Here is a 20556-nt window from a genome sequence, read left to right as displayed (position 1 = left end):
TGTAGACCAGGCTGGTCTCAAACTCACAGAGATCCGCCTGCCTCTGCCTCCTGAGTGCTGGGATTAAAGGCGTGCGCCACCACCGCCTGGCCATAAATAAATCTTTAAAAAAAAAAAAAACCCAAGCCAGGAACACTGTATACATAACAAATAAATAAATCTTAAAAGAAAAAAGAAAAACATAGCCTATTATTCAGTCATAAAAGAGATATAGCAGTTACATACTACAAAAAAGTTATATACAAAAAGTTACATATTGTGTGATTCTATTTAATATGAAATATCCAGAGTAGGAAAACATAAGTAAAAGATGATGGTGAATACCTGTAATGCAGGTTGAAGGTAGAAGCAGGAAGATTAGAGGTTCTGGGTCAGCCTGGCCTACACAGCAAGTTTGAGAAAAGTGTGAATTTCATAAAACCTTGTCTCAAGGCAAAAAAAAGGGGTTAGCCAGGCGTGGTGGTACTCTTGGGGGACAAAAGAGGATCTGAGTAAGAGACCAACCTGATCTACAGAGTGAGTTCCAGGATAGCAGGAGCTACACAGAGAAACCCTGTCTCAAGGAAAAAACAAACAAAAGAAAACAACAAAAGGAGCTGAAGAGATAACTCAATGGTTTAGAGCACTGACTGCTCTTCAAAAGAGCCCTGAACTCAATTCCCAGCACCACATGCTGATTCACAACTGCCTGTAATTCCAACTCCAGATGATCAGACACCTTCTAGCCTCCTCAGACACAGCACACACATGTGGTACACAAACATACACACAGGTAAACCCCCATACATATTAAAATGAAAGAATAAAATTAGAGGAAAAATAAGGACAAACTGACACAATATACAAATTGACAAATAAATGAAACAGAATGAAAGATTAGTGACTATTAGGAGAAGAGAACAGAGACAATAAGAAATCATTTGTGGCGGATCTCTGTGAGTTCGAGTCCAGCCTGGTCTATAAGAGCTAGTTCCAGGACAGGCTCCAAAACCACAGAGAAACCCTGTCTCAAAAAAATAAAAAAAAAAAACAAACAAAAAAACAAAAAAAAAAAAAGAAATCATTTGTGCCCTGATGTTGAATCTGCAGTTAGAAAACGCTTTGGGGTGTTGGGGAGATGGCAATAGCTGCTCTTTCAGGGAACCTGGTTCAATTTCCAGTATCCACACGGCAGCTCACAACTCTCTGTAACTCTAGTTCCAGGGGATCCAACATCCTCACACATATATGCAGGCAAAGTACCAGTGCACATACTTATTTAGAAAGAAAGGAAAGAAAGGAGAGAGGGGGGGGGGGGAGAGGAAAAGAAAACGCTTTGGCTGCACAACACTGTGAATAAACTAAATGTAAATACTTACTCGGGAACTGGGAATGCAGCTCAGCAGTAGTGAACACTGCCTAACAAGTGCAAAGCCCTGGATTCCATCCCAAACACAACAACCATTCAATTTAAAAGTGTACACACACAGAGGAAGAAAGACGACTGAAGACAAGGTCTGAATCACATTAAGCATATATATGTATGTATGTGTGCATAGATAGATAGATAGATAGATAGATAGATAGATAGATAGATAGATAGATAGATAGATAGATAGATAGAGAAAAGAGAGCATGTGCACTAAATATATTTATAACCCTACACTGATGATCTCATCCTTCCCTAACCCTCCTTATCTCTTTCTTTCTTAGATAAAGTCTCTAGCCCAGACTGGTCTCAAATTTCATATTTAGCTAAGAATGACCTTGAACTTCCGAACTCCCTACCTCTATCTCTTCAGGGCTAGAATTACAGATATGTCCCACCACACCTTATTTACTCAATGCTGGAGATCTATTTATGACTTAGTGCACACTAGGTAACCACTCTACAAACTGAGCTAAATAGCCCCAGCCCATATATGATAAGCTCTTCTTTAATATATAAATGTGTGTGTGTGTGTCTGTTTTATGTATATGCAAGAGGAGAGGGGGCTATAGAGGCCAGAAGAGGGGATCAGATCCCCTTGTTGTTAGCTTCCTGATGTAGATTCTAAGAATCAAATTCAAGTCCTCTCAAACAACAGTTTTAACAATTGAGTCATTTCCCCAGCCCAATCTTTGTGTAGCCCTGGCTGTCCTAGAACTCACTCCGGAGACCAGCCTGGCCTTGAACTCAGAGATCCACCTGCCTCTGCCTCCCAAAGGTATGTGTCATCAACGTCTGGCTCAAATTTTAAATTCTTAAAAGTTCAGTTTTTTGTTTTGGTTTGTTTTTTGGCTCGTCAGCTCTCAATGAGGCAACATGGATCACCAGCAGCTCTACTGGAGTCACCCGCGAAAGTTTCGACCACGGATTCGGCTACTGCCGCCTATGCTAAAACCACCGCGGTCTGATCCGGAAATACAGGCTGAACACCAGTCTCCAGTATTTCCAGCAGTAAGCAAAGGCTTCATTAAGTTGGACTAAGCGACCTTGAATAGATTCTTCAAGACTCTACCCAGGGAAACAGATCAATGCCAGTCTTTGTACATAAGAATAAAAAAAGTGAAGACCTTCCAAAAAAATTCTTAAAAGTTTATTTAGAGATAGAAACAGTGTTTCTGATTTCTCTTTTTAAAAAAACTCTTAAAAAAACTTATTTTGTGTATGAGTATTTTGCCTCCATGTAAGTATGTGTACCATGTGTGTGCCTGGTGCCCCTAGAGATCAGAAACACAGGAAAAATCCCCTGGAACTGGAGTTACATATAGTTGTGAGCTACTCTGCGGGTGCTGGGAACCATATCCAGATTCTCAGAAGAGCAGGCAATGCTCCTGACACTAACATCTCTGCAGCTGCTCTTCCACACTCATAGTTTCCCTTTGTTAAGCAGAGCACAGTAAATCTAAAAGTTTCCTATCTAATCAGGATCATTACTATGAATAACAATGACATCTCTCATGTCTCAACTATCTTTGAGCCTCAAGTATTTGTCATTTTTTGCAAGATCATAAAACAGTATTTTTTCAGTAAGATACCTTGAGAATATGAACAAATTATGAATTCTCCCCCTGAAGAACTGCTCCTTTGTACAACTTAACATACTGCATAAATCTCAAGAAGTTAACAGATCTACTGTGACCCTTATCAGAAATTTTTATTTAGCATGTTCAATAGTAATATTACTTCTATGATCCTTTCTGGTTCTAAGTTTCTGATTCTTCAGTATAACACAATGAAAATAAAGATTTTCAGACTCATGGAGTTGTGTTATACTTTTTGGTTTTTGTAGTTGCCCTAGTCCACTGCCAATTTCTCTATGACTGCTAGCTGCTATCCAAAGCTTTAAAGAATGTCAATGAGATTCTACTACTACATGACCTATGTGAGACACTAAATGAGGAATACATGATAACTGTTTTGATAAAGCTAAGATAAATAATTACACAAAAGAAATACATCTTATTAGGTACTACACTAGAACACCAAAATGAGTCCAAAAAAAATCTGAGAAAAACAAGAACAGAATAATTAGAGCACTGGGGACAGTTTTGTTGATGAGTACCTGAACAGATAAACCAAGATTAAAATAAATAAATAAATAACATCAAAGGAGCACAAAAATGACACCATATACACAGGCAGAGAAGGTATTATAAGGTGTATTGGGCAGAAATGTTTAAAAAAAAATATGCCTGGCAGTGGTGTCATGTCTTTAATCCCAGTACTCGGGAGGTAGAGGCACATGAATTTCTATGAGTTTGAGGCCAGCTTGGTCTACAGATCAAGTTCCAGGACAGGCTCTGTAACTACTGGGAAACCCTGTCTTGAATGCCAAATAAATAAATAAATAAATAAATAAATAAATAAATAAATAAATAAATAAATAAATACAACACCGGGTATGGTGGCGCCTGCCTTTAATCCCAGCACTCAGAAGGCAGAAGCAGGTGGATCTCTGTGAGTTCAAGACCAGCCTGGTCTACAGAGCTACTTCCAGGACAGGTTCCAAAGCTACACAGAGAAAACCTGCTTCAAAAAACAAAAAGTAAGTAAAATAAAAAACACAAATCAGATTTTTATCACATTTCTGTTTTTATCATTTTCACACCATTTAGAAACAGAATAAAATAGAACTTCAAAGAATAACAATATATAGCACAACACCTGAAGTCGTCTTCTGAGAACACACACACTACACATGTACATACAACACAACAAACGTACAAACACCATACATATAAAAACAACAAAAAATAAGGATTATAAACTTATTTTTAAAAAAGAAATAGAGCTGGAGATATAACTCAGTATCAGAGGCTGGGAGTGGTGGTGTGTGCTTATAATCACAGTGTTTGGGAGTCAGAGAAGTTTTAGGCTACACAGAGAACGTTGGGGGAATAGAGAGGAATCTTACTCCCTGAGGAGTCATTCTTCCTGAACACCCTTTAACTCTTTCTTGACCTGTACTGCAACCATTCTCTGTACATGGCACCTCAACATCCACTCACCAACATGTTTCTCAGTGGTGATTTTGCTCCCCAGATAAGATCTGGCAACATTTGGAGACAAATTTCACCGCTAGAATGAGCAGCCAAGGGCTTGCCACTGACAACATGAGCAGAATTCAGAGATATTATAAAATATGCTACAATGCACAATACAGATCTCTGTAACAGCCTGCCCTTTCCCAAATGTTGATGCTATGCTATGGTTGAGAAATTTTGTATTGCATGTATTTATTTCCATGTCTGGACCCTACTCAACTACTCAAATTAAGATGGTATCAGGTGTTACTTATTTCTGTCTCCTACAGAATTTAGTAAACAACACATTTAAAAACCTATGTTATAAATACAGATAAGCCTTAACTAAACCTGTTTTGATAACTACAGACAGTGCAGAGATTGTAGCGTTCAGAACAAAAGAAAACATACACATAAGAGAAGATGGATGGCTCAGCTGATAAAAGCACTTGCTGCCAAGAGTGATGACCTGAACTCAACCCCCGAGACCCACATAATGGAAGAAGACAACCAACAGCTGCCTCAAGTTGTCCTAGCTGTCCTCTGACTTCCTCATGTGGGGCACACGGGTGCACACACAGACAAATAAGTATAATAAAAAATGTAACATGAGGAAACCAACCTATGTTTGGATTTTGTGTTTTCCTAGCACATGCCATTAAAAAAAAAATCACAATTTATAACTGTTATCTCCAAACAGTATTAATTTAAAACTGATTTCTGTACTTATTACACCATAAGTAAATCAAGTGGCTTACAGACTATGATTTTTTTGTTTTAATTTTACAGAGTTTATTATTAAAAACTTGTAGATAAATAAAAACATTACACACCAGAATTAACTAGAACCAAAGTCTATACACTCAATAAACTTTCTATACAGTTAGAACAGGCATTTGGAATAGAAGTTGTAGAGCTTCACATTAAACTTTATAATCTCAGTACTGAATATATTTTATGCACTTATCAAAACAAAACAAAAAATCCAAAACAAATCTAAATGTAGAAAACCAATTAGTTTATGCTTCAAAGGAGAAAAAGGAGGTAGGCACAGTAGCTACCTTCCGCCATAGAGGGTGTGATAGGAAAATTGAAGTGAGTTTGAGATCAGTCTAGATTACATCATGAGTTTCAGACTAGCCTGAATTGCAGTATGAGACCTCTCTCCCAGAAAGAGAGAAAGGGGAAAAAAGGATGTGGAAGAAATTTTCAAAAATGTTTGAATGCTAACACAGTGCTAGCTGAATAAAGTGCAAAAGATGAGTACAAAAATCTGATCCTAATAAATTCCTAACCCTAAAAAGAAAAAATTTTGACCTCACTTAGTAATGCTGTTTCATCAACTTTTTCTGAATTAATCTCTTTCTTGGTCTCAACAGGATTAAACTGGCAGAATCGATCCAACACAAACTACAAGGCCAGGCATTGTAGCATATGCTTGTAATTTCAGCACTTAAGAAGATCAGGAATTCAAAATCAGCCTTGTTTACATAGCAAATTCAAGGCTGCCACCCTAAAATGACACCCGCTGTTCCCCTCACCCAGACTATTTAATGTGTAAAAATATTTTGCCTGCATGTATGTATGGGTACCATATGCATGCCTGACACTCACAGAGGGCATAAGAGGTTGCCAGATCCCCTTGAAATGAAGTTATAGATTGTTCTAAGCCGCCATATTGGTGCTGGGAATCAAAGCCGTGTCCTATGCAAGATAGTGCTCTTAAACGTTGAGCCATCTTCTCTAGCCCCAAATCTTTAACAAACAAAAAAACTAGACTAATAATTACTTTTATAAAGGAATTAAAAGAAATCAAAACACAAGGTCTATAACATACAAGTACACTGAAAACCTTTTTTTTTTTTTCAAGACAGGGTTTCTCTGTAGCTTTGGAGCCTGTCCTGGAACTAGCTCTTGCAGATCAGGCTGGCATCGAACTCACAGAGATCTACCTGCCTCTGCCTCCCAAATGCTGGGATTAAAGGCGTGTGCCACCATGGCCGCCTCATACTGAAATCTTTAATACACTTAGTATATCAGTTATATTCATTATAAAAACTACATACCATAATTAATATTTGAACATTAAATCTATATTCTCAAGCAAAAAAAATATTACTTTCTTAGTATGCTTCAAATAAAAAGTTTAACTGCTGAGCACAGTAGTGCATACCTCTAAGTTGCAGCTACTTGAAAGCTGACGTAGAAGGATCACTTAGCCCAGAAGGTCATGACCAGCCTGAGTAATACAGCAGAACCTTACAACAAGTGAAAAATTAAAAATAAGTAAATAAATAAAAATAAGGAAGCTAGAGTCTAGTTAGTAGAGTGATTACCTAGTATGTACAAAACCCTGGGTTTGATGCCCAGTGCCACATAAATCAGAGAAGGTGACACAAGGTGGTAATTCCAGCACTGGCTGCATAACAAATTTGAAGCTAGCCTTAGATACATGAGACCACATCTCAAAAATACAAGTTTTCCCTTTTGAGGGTCAGGGAGACAGGAATATACTTCAGTAGCAGTAAACAAACTCATTTAAGAACAAGACCACAAATTCAATTTTCAGAAATACCAGAAAGTTTTCCCTACTAATTCTGCAGTATACAATACATTATACATTATACATAAGATGTGACACATATTCCCAGTATAAAAACCTCAGGAGTTAGCTGCTCCGTGGTGGTGTATGTCTTTAATCCCAGCACTCAGGAGGCAAAGGTAGACATTTATTTGTGAGTTTGAAGCCTGCCTAGTCTTCAGAGCAAGTTCCAGGACAGTTAAGGCTACACACAAAAACTATGTCTTGAAAAACCAAAAAATCTCAGGAATTATTTGCAAAACTCTTTTAGAGTATTAACCCCTCCCCAGGATCTCTTTGATAAAGTCCTTAATACCTACCAAAACTTACAAGACCTAGGAAAGGTAAATATACCAATATGATGAGCAAGTAAGACTAGACACTGAAATCAGTAAAGATTTAAAGGTAGAGAATTACTGAAATAAAGGCAATACAAGCATTCTTCAAAGACATGCAATTAGAAGTAAAGGGGGATCTAGAAGAGCTCTTGCCTAGCATGTGTAAGACTACTGTTTCCATACTCAGCTGGGATAGAATTCTAAACCAAAAGATAACAAGTTACCCAGAGGGCTGGAGAGATGGCTCAGTGGTTAAGAGCATTGCCTGCCCTTCCAAAGGTCCTGAGTTCAATTCCCAGCAACCACATGGTGGCTCACAACCATCTATAATGAGGCCTGGTGCTCTCTTCTTCAGGCAAACACGCAGACAGAATATTGTATACATAATAAATAAATATTAAAAAAAAAAAAAAACAAGTTACCCAGAAAACCTTATGGCAAACAAATTTGCCTTAATAATGTTACCCCTTACTAATGTACCACACTGACATTTTTCATCACTTAATTGGTACTGTGCTTACTAAATTGAGTCCACAACATTAATGATTCACAACCTAGAAAGTAATGACTTAGAGTAACTAACAATCATGAGAAGACCTTGGATTTCCATGAATATCTATATAAGTTGAAAATAAATTATTTTGAAGACTTAAAAATAAAGAAAATCCATACAGGGGCTGAAGAGATGGCTCAGAGGTTAAGAGCACTGGCTCCTCTTTCAGAGCATCTGGGTTCAATTCCCAGCACCCACATGGCAGCTCACAACTGTCTGTAACTCCAGTCCCAGGGAATCTGACACCTTTACACCAACTCACATGAAATAAAGTTAAATAAAATTATTTTAAAAAGAAAATCCAGCAGGGCGGTGATGGCGCATGCCTTTAATCTTGGGAGGCAGAGGCAGGCGGATCTCTGTGAGTTCGAGACCAGCCTGGTCTACAAGAGCTAGTTCTAGGACAGGCTCCAAAACCACAGAGAAACCCTGTCTCAAAAAACAAAAAAAAAAAAAAAAAAAAAAAAATCCATACAGGATAAGGACAGTATCTTTTTTGTTTTGTTTTTTTTGTTTTTCGAGATGGTTTCTTTGTGTTATCTCTGACTGTCCTGGAACTCACTCTGTAGACAAGGCTGGCCTCGAACTCAGAGATCCACCTGCCTCTGCCTCCCTGAGTGCTGGGATTAAAGGCGTGCACCATCTACTGCGGCTCATACAGGTTCCCACCACTTAGGATACTGAGAAAAGACTGTTACAAATTCAATATAAGCCAGGGCTATACAGTGAATTCCAGGTCAGTCAGAGCTACAGAATGACACCGTTTCAAAAAAAAAAAAAAAAGAAAGAAAGAAAGAAAAGAAAATATATGGGGGCTGGAGAAATGGCTCAAGGGTCAAGAGCACTGCCTGCTCTTCCAGGACCAAGGTTCAATGCCCAGCACCCATATTTCGGCTCTCTGTCTGTGTGTAACTCTAGCCCCAGGAGTTCCAACAGCTTCACACAAATACACACAACACATGCAGGCAAAACACCAATGCACATAAAAGAAAAAGAAAAAAATGGCCTAAAGAGATGACACAATCATTAACAGCATTTGTTTTTCTTGTAGAGGATTTAGGTTTAATTTCCAGCACCTACATGACAGCTCATGACATCTGTAACTCCAGTTTCAGGTGATCTGAGGCCCTTTTCCTGACTTCTGCAGGTACCAGGCATCAACATGACAAACAGACATGCATGCAAGCAAAATATGCATACACATAAAAACATAAAAAATTATACACACACATATATACTAATTTGTCAAACTAATATATTCCATTACTATATTTTCAAGGTGAAGACACAACTACAAAGACTATCTAAATAAAAAAGCTTAGATGGACTGAAGAGATAACTCAGCAGTTAGAGAATTGGTGGCACTTCCAGAAGACCTGGGTTCGATTCCCAGCACCCACACTGAGTGGCTCACAACTCTGTATTAACTCCAATTCCAGAAAGGTCTAACGTGCTCTTTTGGTCTCTGAGGATACAGCATACATATGGTGCATATACATACATATACTCAGGAATAAACACATGCACACAAAATGTATTTTAGGAGCAGGTGTTGGCAGCACACACCTTTAATCCCAAAAACTCAGGAGGCAGAGGCCCGCGGATCTTCAAGTTCAAGGCCAGCCTGGTCAACAGAGTGAGTTTCAGTACAGCCAGAGCTACATAGAGAAACCCTGTCTCTAAAAAATTAAAATATTTTATAAACTATCCTCTTACCTTGCCTCCTCACCAATAAAGTAAACATAATAATTTTTAAGCTCAACTTTAAACTATGCCCATTTTACTATGATTGCTTCTGTCCCATTCATTACCTGATAATTATTTTATAGAAACTGAACTTTGCATGCCTTTCAAATGTAATTCACCTACCTTAAAATTATTTGATCAAAAAATTTAACAGGGACTAGAGGAATGACTCAGCAGTCAAGAGCACTTGCTGCTCTTGCAAATGACCTCGGTTCAGTTCCCAACACCCACTGGTAGCTCACAACCCATAACTCTAGTTCCAGAGATTTAATGTCCTATTCTGACTTCTGTGGGAACAAGGTACACATACGGTACACAGACATATGTATGCGCAGACAAAGCACTCATGCATTTAAATCTAAAAATTAACAGAATAAAAAAAATTTAAATGTATCAAAAGAAAAAATAGGGTTGGAGAGATGGCTCAGTGGTTAAGAGCATTGCCTGCTCTTCCAAAGGTCCTGAGTTCAATTCCCAGCAACCACATGGTGACTCACAACCATCTGTAATGAGGTCTGGTGTCCTCTTCTGGCCTGCAGACATACACACAGCAGAATATTGTACACATAATAAATAAAATAAATATTTTTTTTTACAAGAAAGAAAAAGGAAAAAAATGGCCTTTCTTTGCTTAGATAAGTCAGGGAACTGTTAAATGCAGTTACATTTAAATAATAGCTTTGCTGGGTATGATGGTGCACACCCAGTAATCCAGCACCTGAGAAGTCCAGTCTGGACAGCATAGTAGAAAGCAACAAGAGCTGGAGAAGTACTGATGTACTTCAGTCAGTAGAGTGCCTAGCATGTACATAGTTCTGGAATCAACCCCCAGCACCACAAAAAAGATGTAGTGGAACATGCCTATCATCCCAGCACTGGGGGGGTGCAGCAGGAAGACGAGAAATTCATAGTCATCCTCAGCTACCCAAGCTCACAGCCAGCCTGGCTACATAAACCCTGACTTGATAAATAAATGCCTAACACATAACTGAGGCTTGTTTTGAAATGGAGTTTCCTTATGTTGCCCAGAATGGCCTAGAGCCATCTGGGCTCAAGAGATCCTGCTACCAAGGTCTCCCAAGTAGTAAATTGACATTTTTAAAAGAATAGCATACCTAACTAGTAAGCATGGTACTTAGTAATATATACTTTTATTTAGAGGCAAGGTTTATGTTTTAAAAAACTCTTCCAGCTTTTAATTTTGTCACTATTTAGACTATAATTCAGAAACAACAAAAATCTGCTTCTAGCACAAATGGAAGAGACGGATACTGATACAAAGAATTGTTACCAAATGATGACAAAAACATCTCAAACAAAACTGTTCCTAGTAGCTAGCTAGGAATTGTTGATTTTTAGAAGGAATGAGACACTGTTAACAAAATTAAACATCAAATTTTATCACTTAAAAAAAAAATCAGTATTTTAACCCAGCAATGGAATAAAATGAAACACTAAAAGTTTTTATCTTCTCACTTACATTTTATAACAGGAAACCTTGAATATATTTTTTTTAAAAATCCAGCCATGAATAAGTTCAGAAACCTAAAAGGCAGATAGATGCACATATGTTGACACTTTATTTAATGGGACAGTCCCAATTTTATATAGGATTCAACTACATAAATTTGACTTTTTTTAAGAGACTAATTCATATATGATTCTGAACTGAACAGCAGCCCTTAGCCAAAAAGCTTCTAATTTCTAAATGGTTAAGTTAGAAAAATTAAGTTTGCTGTTATAACAGACTACTGATAACCAAAGGGATAGGAGTGATAAACAAACCTATTTTAACATAAATCAGCCAAACACTGATATGGGATGTCTTTCTGTACATGTGTTGCATTTATTGGTTGATGAATAAAGCTATTTCACGCAATGGCTCAGCAGAGTAAAGCCAGGCGGGAAATCTGAACAGAGATATATAGAGAGAAAGTAGGCAGAGTCAGAGATGCCCAAGAAGCAAAATGTGAGGTAACAAACCACAAGCCTCGTGGTAAGATATAAAAGAATAGAAATGGGTTAATTTAAGATGTAAGATATAAGAGGAATATGCCTGAGTCATTGGAAGTGTTGTAATTATAACTTTTGTGTGATTATTCGGATCTGAGAGACCAGCAAATGAAAGCAGTTTCTAGATAACATGAAGAACACAATCTTAACTCTAGTTCCAATGTCAACATAGCTGACCCCTATAAAACTTACAGTGTTTACTAAGTATTCATGTCTACTTGTTGCATCTGCTATGTGGGCCAGACAAAGATTCATATGCCTCTACCTCCCAAATGCTAGGATTAAAGATGCGCACCACTACGCTCAAGTAGAACCAGCAAATTCTTTTTTTTTTAATATTTATTTATTTATTTATTATGTATACATTATTCTATCTGTGTGTATGTCTGCAGGCCAGAAGAGGGCACCAGACCTAATTATAGATGGTTGTAGGTCACCATGTGGTTGCTGGGAATTGAACTCAGGACCTTTGGAAGAGCAGGTAATGCTCTTAACCTCTGAGCCATCTCTCCAGCCCGAACCAGCAAATTCTTAAATTATCTCTTATGGCTAGTAAAGAGCACTCAATCTTAGCTTGTGTGGTAGTCAATGCCTGTGATCCCAAAATCCAAAGGTAAGAACAGTAGGAACACTGAGTTCAAGGACCACATCGCTATAGGCTACTATGCAATACAGCATGACCCAGACTAAAAAATATTATTAATTAATTAAAATAAAATAGTGCTGGAAAGATAGTGCTCAGCAGTTAACATTTGCTGTTGTTATTATTATTATTTTTTTTTTTTGGTTTTTCAAGACAAGGTTTCTCTAACTTTGGAGCCTGTCCTGGAACTAGCTCTTGCAGACCAGGCTGGCCTTGAACTCACAGAGCTGTGCCTGCCTCTGCCTCTGCCTCCTGAGTGCTGGGATCAAAGGCGTGTGCCACCACCTCCTGGCTTTGCTGTTATTGGAGAGGATCAAGGATCAGTTCTCAACAACTACGTGGCAGCTCCTGTTCCAGGGGATGTGATGGTCTTCTACTGGACTCTTTGGGCAGCAGAATACATATTAGAAAGAGAAAGACAGAGAGATAAAGGGAGAGAGGGAGAAAGAATTGTGAATGAGCACTCAAGAGTGAACAAAGGGGAAGAAGCGGTAGACAACTTTAATCCCAGCACTTGGGAGGCAGAGGCAAGTGGATCTCTGAATTCGAGGTCAACCTGGTCTACAGAGTAAGTTTCAGGACAGCCAAAGCTACATAGAGAAGCCCTGTCTCAAAAATATTATGTATACAACATTCCTTCCATGTATGCTTGCATGTCAGAAGAGGGCACCAGATCTCACAGATGGCTGTGAGCCACCATGTGGTTGCTGGGAATTGAACTCAGGACCTCTGGAAGAGCAGTCAGTGCTCTTAACTCTGAGCCATCTCTCCAATCCCTAGAAATAAATTTTTTTTTCTTTTTTGGTTTTTCGAGACAGGGTTTCTCTGTGGCTTTGGAGCCTGTCCTGGAGCCAGTCCTGTAGACCAGGCTGGTCTCAAACTCACAGAGATCTGCCTGCCTCTGCCTCCCGAGTGCAGAGGATTAAAGGCGTGCGCCACCACCGCCCGGCCTAGAAATAATTTTTTTAAAAAGAGTAAGCATCAAATTTTTCAAGCATCCTATAATTAGTATGTTTGTTATTGGTAGAATGGTATCATAATATAGGACTAAATACCACTATATGCTTCCATATATAGATTTTTTTTAAAATGACAGGGTCTTATGTAGCCCAGGCAAGACTTAAACTTAATCTGTAGTCAAGAAGGACCTTTAACTTTTGATCTTCCTGCCTCCACCTCCATGCTGGGATTACAGGCCACTGACAGAATTACAAGCATGTTCTACCATACCCACTTTATACAATGTTGAAGACTGAACCCAGAACCTTAAGTTTATCACTGACTTACAACCATAGCCCTAAGATATACTTATTTTGTATTAACATGCAAATAATTGCCATATTCAAAAATTCTCTAAAAATATAATTATAGGGGCCTGGAGAGATGGCTCAGTGGTTAAGAGCACTGACTGCTCTTCCGGAGGTCCTGAGTTCAATTCCCAGCAACCACATGGTGGCTCTCACAGCCATCTATAATGAGACCTGGTGCCCCCTTCTGGCTTGTGGACACACATGGAAGGAATGATGTATACATAATAAATAAATAAATAAATCAAAAAATATGTATAATTATAGCTGGGCAGTGGTGGCACACGCCTTTAATCTCAGCACTCGGGAGGCAGAGGCAGACGGATCTCTGTGAGTTCGTGGCCAGCCTGGTCTACAAGAGCTAGTTCCAGGACAAGCTCCAAAGCTACAGAGAAACCCTGTCTCGAAAAACAAAACAACAAAATATATAATTATAGAAAACATAGTAATTACTTCCTATTTAGTATGCACATATATTTGGTCCTGTAACTCAATGAAAGGATTACTTGTTTAGCATTCTCAAGGCCCAGGGTTTGATCCCCAGCACAGCAAACTAGGTAATTTTCATCAAAGTTTAAATTTAAGACATCATTCTTTAGAATGGAAGCAATGTTTTGATACTATTAAGATATTCTTGGGGGCTGGAGAGATGGCTCAGAGGTTAAGAGCATTGCCTGCTCTACCAAAGGTCCTGAGTTCAATTCCCAGCAACCACATGGTGGCTCACAACCATCTGTAATGAGGTCTAGTGCCCTCTTCTGGCCAGCAGGCATACACACAGACAGAATATTGTATACATAATAAATAAATATTTAACAAAAAAAAAGATATTCTTGAAGTCAAGTGATGGTGGTGAATACCTTAATTCCAACATTCAGGAGGCAGGCATAAATTCAAGGTCAGCCTGGTCAAGACAGATAAACTCTGTGGTGGAAGGGGGATATTCTTGGTGCAGGTGAGATTATTCAGTGGTAAGAGCAGTTGCTGAACAAGCATGAGAGCCTGAGTTTAAATTTCCAAAACTTAAATTTCCAAAACCTAGTTGTGGCTATGTGCACCTGTAATCCCAGCATTGTGGGAGGCACAGAAATGAGAATTAATGGGGCTTGTTGGCCATCAGCTACCTCTGGATTCAGCCAAGATACCCTTGCTTTAAAGGAATAAGGCAAGAGAGTCAACATCATCCCACACATATTTTTTTTTTAAAGACACTCTTACCAGTAGTGGAACACACCTTTAATCCCAGCATTTGGAAGGAAGAGACAAGAGGAACTCTGTGAGTTCAAGGCCAGCCTGGTCAACAAAGCAAATTCAGTTAAACCAGTCTTGGTAGAGCACGCCTGTAATCACAGTTCAAGAGGCAAAGGCTTAACTGCAGCAAGTTCAGGACACCCTGGTCTACCTACTGAGTTTCAGGCCAGCTAGGATTCACAAAGAGATTTAAAAAAAAAAAAAAGTACTCCATTAAAATTCTCTAAAACAGTTAATTCTTAGAAATTCTTCCACTTATAAAACATGAGAATAACCAAATTAACAAATCAGATATCAAAATGCCAAAAATTAAGTCATTAAAAGAGAATCCAGAGAAAGAGCCAGTTGTGAAAGAACAGGAAGTGATGTACACTCCATTTTGTGGATGAACTATTTAGAAACATAAGCACCACACTAATCTGGAATCAGCTCAGACTAACAGCTCTCAGTATTCTCTGACAGTAGCATCAGAAGTCATGAAAAAACCCTCAGATAGTTCTTTCCTTAATAATAAATTTCTTTAACTGATCACCAACATACTTTTGCCACTGCTACCAGCTATAGAGAAGATGCCTTAGTTCTAATATGAAATAGTAAAGTAAGCAATTAAACCTATACCCTGTATATCCTTAAGCTTTGTGGCCATTATTGACAAGTCACTCTTCTTGCATCTTTCCAAGATAAAAATAGTCACTCTTTGCTAAACAGTATGTTTGGGTTTCTATTTGCTAGTATGATATGAACCCATTATCAACATCAAACCATAAAACAGAAAATTAAGCATGACCTAACTTTTTCTGTATGGGGAGAAAACTATATATCCTGCAAATAGGACAACATGCACTTTATGTCATGAAGTAAAGAGTCAAATAGAGCTTGGCACAATAGCTCAGCACTAAAAGATTAAGGCACTACAACTGCCACAAATTCAAGGCCAGCCAAGACTGCATAGTAAGAACCTCCCTCAGCGGGCATTGATGGCGCATGCCTTTAATCCCAGCACTCAAGAAGCTGAGGCACGTGGATCTCTCTGCGTTTGAGGTCTACAGAGTTACAGGACAGGCTCCAAAGCTACACAGAGAAACCTTGTCTTGAAAAACCAAAATAACAAAAACAAAAAAACTCCTTCAACAAAAACAACAAATTCCAGGCACATTGGCACAGATTACACCTGAGGTTCAGGTCAGGGTTAGCCTCAGCTACACAACATTTAAAGATAATCCGGACTACACAAAATCTTGTTCCACCACCAAAAGAAAGAATCAATTGAATGGTGCAACTTACATTAAATGAACTGGGGTGAATATTAAAATAAGGCAGAAAGTTTCATTTTTGAGAAAAACATAACACAGTTTTCTCAAAATCATGAAATAAAAGAATTTAGGACAAGCATGGTGGTCCACACCTGTAACCCCAGCACACAGCAGGCAGAGACAGGGCGATCTCTTGTGAATTTGAGGCCAGTCTAGCCTGCATAGCAAGTTGCAGGTCAGCCAAGGAACTCACTACTATGTAATAAGACCCTGGTGTTGTTTTGTTTTTTTAAGACAGGGTTTCAAAAAGACTCTGGGTTTTTTGTTTGCTTGTTTGTTTGTTTGAGGTTTATCAAGACAGGGTTTCTCTGTTTAACAGTGGTAGCTGTCCTGGATCTAGCTCTACAGACAAAGTTGGCCTCAATCTCACAATCCACCTGCCTCTGCCTCCCAAGTGCTGGGATAAAAAGTGTGCGCCACCACTGCCCAGCCAAGATCCTGTTTCTTTGTTTTGCCTTTTCTTTTTGTTTTTTGTTTGTTTGTTTAGTTTAAACTGGATGGTGGCAGGCAGACACCTGTAATTCTAGAACCTGGGAAGTTGGAGACAGAGGTATCAGTAAGGCAGCCTCAGCTACACAGTTACACTACCCTGTTCTACATGAGATAGACCTTAAATCAATGCCTAACACTACTGCTACAGCTTTAAATCTTTGTATTCATAACTTAAAAGTAACTCACTAAATTCAGACATCAAATATCATTTGTTAATAAAATGTCAAGACAATTCATTAACATACTTTAGTAATCTTTATTACTGCTAATATTCACATATGGAACATTTTTAAATCATTTCACTAGTAAAACTAAATAGTTAAAGAAAAAAAATTGAGTCAGGTGTGGAGGCTCACACTTGTAATCCCAGCACATGGGAGAGTTAGGCAGGAAGATTGCTGAGTTCAAGGCAGCCTGAACACAAAGACCCTTTCTATAAAAAGGGGGTGGAGGGATGTTTGTACATCAAGACTCCTTTAAGGAAGAAAAAAAAAAGTAAAAAATGTATATCAAGACTGCTTCAGAACCTGAATGCTAATTTATTTCAGAAGGCACTTACCAAAATGCCCAAACTGCTATTTTTACTTCTACTCTACTAAGGACAAAATCAACAAGTCCTGTTGACAAACCAGACAAGATGGATTCTTTTAAACAAGCATGACATGCAGCAAAAGGGGAGCGGGAGAGTACAGGATACAGACCACAGTATAACTGGGAGCATTACCTTGCATTTCCTTAAGAAGCAACATCGGCTACATAAAAGTTTGTAGCATAATCATTTTCAGAAATTTCTGTATCAATGTCATGCAAAACAGTATTAATCTTACAAAGTCACAGTCCAGGGGCAAATGTCTGATCATCTGACAGTTTGAATATAATAATTTCTAATAATTCTCCAAGAACTACAAAAGCTAAAGAGGAAAAGGGGGAAGGGGAAAGAATAATGGGAGGGGTATAAAATTATTTTATTAAATCCTAACAAAAACTAATCTACCCAACCGCAGTGCCAAAAGTCAATCCCAGGCATCCTCTCTCTCAAAACAGAGCAAGCAAACTGTTCTAACATGAGGCCATATACCAACAGTAACAAGAGCGGTCATACTTCCCATGGGCATATCTCAGGGGAAAAATCCAAACAGTACTGTAATCGATTTAAAACCAAAGGGGAAAAAAAACTAACCTCCCCAAGGAAAGCGCCATTACTTGCGTGTATATATATGGGTCTGTGTATGAAGAAACTGACTTGGACTTCTGCAGCACTGCAGTAGACTAGAGGACAAGAGAGAGGGGGAAGGGGGGGACAGAAATGCTTCAATCATCCCCTAAAGAAGAAGGTATAGATTTCCTGTGGGGGGGCGAGGGAGTTATCCAGTTGGCTACCCAGAGCATTCTCCGTTCCCAAGAATACAGACACTACAAAGGAGGAGGAGCAGGCTGAGGAGACCTGAAAGGGACCTCGCGCCTTTAAGTCGGGGTGCACGTCAACTCAAATCTCCCTACTAGGGCCACACCTTCCTAGAAACATCCCCTTCCACCACCTCTTCCGGTGACCCTCAGGAAAAAGGAATGCAATTGCTCTGGCCCCTAGAAACAGGAGGGCACCCAGCTCACCAGTGTCTTCACCCCACCCACAGAATCACAGACCCTCCTTGTCTCCCTCCCCCCCTCTACCCCTAGATCTCTCCCTCCACCCAGAGGCCTGAGTGGGCCGAATTTCCCCGCCCCCTCCATGTCTTCCTTTCCCAAAGCAGAGGTGCCCTTACCCCTTCGCCGGCAGATCTGGGGCGGAGTAGGAAGGCGCAGACCCCTGGAGCGCTCCGGTGGCCGCGGTGCTGGAGAGCGAGGAGGGAGGAGGAGGGGGCCCGGCGACAGACCGCCGCCCCCCCCCCAGCCGCCTAGCCCAAGCTCTGCGACAAGGGGGCGGGGGGGGGGGACGAGGGGACAACCGGGGTCGAGGAGGCGCCCTTAACGCTCGGGCTCAGTTAAGATGGCGCGGGGAAGTGCCGGGAGCCGCCGCAGCCGCCTCGGGGGAACCGGCCCGGGCCTCGGCCGCCTCGGGTTCTCACAGCCGAGGCCCAGTCGGTCCCCCGCCGCGGCCCCTCGGCGGGCGGGCGGGCCCACGCGCACCCCTCCGCCACCACCAGCACCCCTAGGAAGGGGGCGCTCACAAAGGGAAGAGAGGCCGCGGGCCGGCGGGCGGCGGGGCGGGGTCCCCAGGGGCCGAGAGGCCTGGGAGTTTCGCGACTGCTCCGCGCTCTCGGCTCCCGAAGGGCGCAAGACGAGTGGGACCCCTCCTCTCTCCTCAAGCGGGCGGCGGCACCGACTCACTCTCCTCGCCACCCTCCCTCTCTCCTTCCAAGCCCTGAAGCCACAGAGCTCGGCCGCTGCCCAGGTTCCCCCCCCTTCCCCAACACCACTCCCCTCCTCCCGACACACAGCTCAGTCTCAGATCTCGCGAGATTTCTTGCCTGACAGGCCCGACCCTGCTCGAGACACGCCTGCGTGCGCGCGCGCCTCCCCGAGAGCGCGCAAATACTTAGTCTGGGCGGTGTTGCCCGAGCTGCTTTGAGTGCTGGGCTGGGTCCAGTTCCACACTCAGCTGGATAGTGCCACGCGGGCGTCAGGTGAATGCTATTCAGCCCGGAAATCCTAGGGAGATGAGCTTGTCTGCACTCTTCTTCCCCCTTCCCACCTCCAGAACATCAGCCTCCCACTAATCCTGCCAAAGTGAAAGTTTGCTCCAAAGTGTAGAACATTTCATTCCTACACACCTTAGTTGGACTCCTCGTGGGATCCAGGCATAAACTTGGCAGCATAATCACTAAGTAGCTGCGTTCGTACGATTCTAATAGTTGAATTTGGAACGGCAGTTAGACTTGCTTGTAAACCACCCTGTATATCTGTGATGGAAGGAAAGCGACTTAAAAAGGTTTTGTGGACTTAGGAAGAAACTTTTTTCAGTATAAAAGCAGCAAACTGGTGGCCTACCCCTTTATTCCCAGCCCTCGGGGCAGTAGCAGGCAGATCTGAGTCTGATCTGCTACATAGTGGGTTCCAGGTCTGTCAGGGATAAACAGTAAGATCCAGTCTAAAAAAAAAATATCAAGCCGGGCGGTGGTGGCGCACGCCTTTAATCCCGGCACTCGGGAGGCAGAGACAGGTGGATTTCTGGGAGTTTGAGGCCAGCCTGGTCTACAAGAGCTAGTTCCAGGACAGGCTCCAAAACCGCAGAGAAACCCTGTCTCGAAAAACCAAAAAAAAAAAAAAAAAAAAAGCAGCAAACCAAAGGATTCTATGAAGGAAAGAGGTAAATCTTATCATGGGTTTAGAAGTGGTTTTTAAAATCCATCTCGTAGTCTGTGATGGCAAAAGCCTTTAGTTCCAGCACCTGGGAGGCAGAGGGCAGGTGGATCTCAATGAGTTCAAGGCTGTCAACAAAGCAAGTTTCAGGCAGGTCTGTTACACAGAAAAAATAAAAGAAAAGAAAAGTAAAGAAAAGAGAGCCAGGTGGTGGTGTTGCAAGCCTTTAATCCCAGCACTAGCATTTGGGTGGCAGAGGCAGGCAGATCTCTCTGAGTTTGAGGCAAGCCTGGTCTACAAGAGCTAGTTCTAGGACAGGCCCCAAAGCTACAGAGAAACCCTGTCATTCCCCCCCCCAAAAAAACAAAACAAAACAAAAACACGGCGCAGACCTTTAATCCTAGCTCTTGGGAGACAGAGGCAGGTGGATCTTTGTGAATTAGAGGCCAGCCTGGTCTACAGCACTAGCTCCAAAGGCAGGCTCCAAACCTATACAGAGAAACCCTGTCTCAAAACAAAAAAAAAAAAAAA

General features: G+C 40.8%; 1 protein-coding gene across 1 annotated transcript in view; it reads right to left on the bottom strand.

Moving 5' to 3' along the window:
- The window catches only part of Taok1 (TAO kinase 1), a 97225-nt gene extending 78108 nt beyond the window's left edge, over positions 1-19117 (bottom strand). The window contains exon 1 of the mRNA XM_026780057.1: positions 18489-19117. The gene's annotated coding sequence lies outside the window, so the exon portion shown is untranslated. The remainder of the gene's footprint in view (positions 1-18488) is intronic.
- Between the last annotated feature and the right edge of the window lie 1439 nt (positions 19118-20556).

Source organism: Microtus ochrogaster, chromosome 7 (assembly GCF_000317375.1).
Source record: "Microtus ochrogaster isolate Prairie Vole_2 chromosome 7, MicOch1.0, whole genome shotgun sequence".
Taxonomy (NCBI): Eukaryota; Metazoa; Chordata; class Mammalia; order Rodentia; family Cricetidae; genus Microtus; species Microtus ochrogaster.
The sequence above is the reverse complement of the archived record's forward strand: the minus strand, read 5'-3'. Positions and strand labels throughout refer to the sequence as shown.